Source organism: Elephantulus edwardii, unplaced genomic scaffold, assembly GCF_000299155.1.
Source record: "Elephantulus edwardii isolate Elephantulus edwardi_28Jun2011 unplaced genomic scaffold, EleEdw1.0 scaffold00030, whole genome shotgun sequence".
Lineage (NCBI taxonomy): Eukaryota > Metazoa > Chordata > Mammalia > Macroscelidea > Macroscelididae > Elephantulus > Elephantulus edwardii.
The window spans coordinates 22282827-22283681 of NW_006399780.1; positions in this window are offsets into that span (position 1 = coordinate 22282827).

Consider the following 855-nt stretch of genomic DNA (forward strand, 5'->3'; position numbering starts at 1 on the left):
ATTGTTAAGAAAGAAATGGAACACATAAATATTGACATATTAGGCATTGGAGAGATGAACTGGCATGGGACATTCTGAGTCAGATGACCATATGATATATTACTCTGGAGATGAAAAGACAAGGGAAAATGGGGTTGCCTTCATAGATTTCTACCAATATTGGTAGGACTTTAAAATTTTTATCACCAGTCTAACGCCCTGAGATTCAGGGCTAAAGTTCCTATGAGAACATTTTGGAAGCTGTCTTCACTGTATCTTATTATGAAACTGGATTATAAACTTTTTACTTTCCCAACATTATTCTGTGTGGTCTATTAGCTATTACATTATATTTTGGACCTAGTAGAGTAGAAAGATTAGTGTTAAGATGAGTATAAAGAGGTGAGAAAGTGTAAGGGACATGTCTGACCTCATAGGAATTGATTTTGTGCTACTGATGCTGTTGATGAAGACAGTTCCCCTTTGCAAAGTTGGTAAAGGTCAGATATAGTGATTCTCAGGTGGCCCTTACTCTTTTTCTGCAAAATGAGATGTAAAGAAAAACAGTGGTGTCACTGCAGAGTTATGGAGTGTGAAAAAAGCACCTGACAAAATTGTCAGATGAGGTGAAATAAACATGAGTCTATAAATTTTTCATATAATATTTCCACTGAAACAGCACATCATCAGAGAACTACTAGAAGTCCTGGCTGGGTTTAGAAGGGGTTGTGGTACTAGAGATATTGTAGTTAATGTTAACTGGATCTTAGCTGAAAGCAGGGAATACCAGAAGAATGTCTATCTGTGCCTCACTGTTTATGCAAAGGCGTTTGACTGTGTGGATCACAACAAATTGTGGTTAACCTTGAGGAGAAT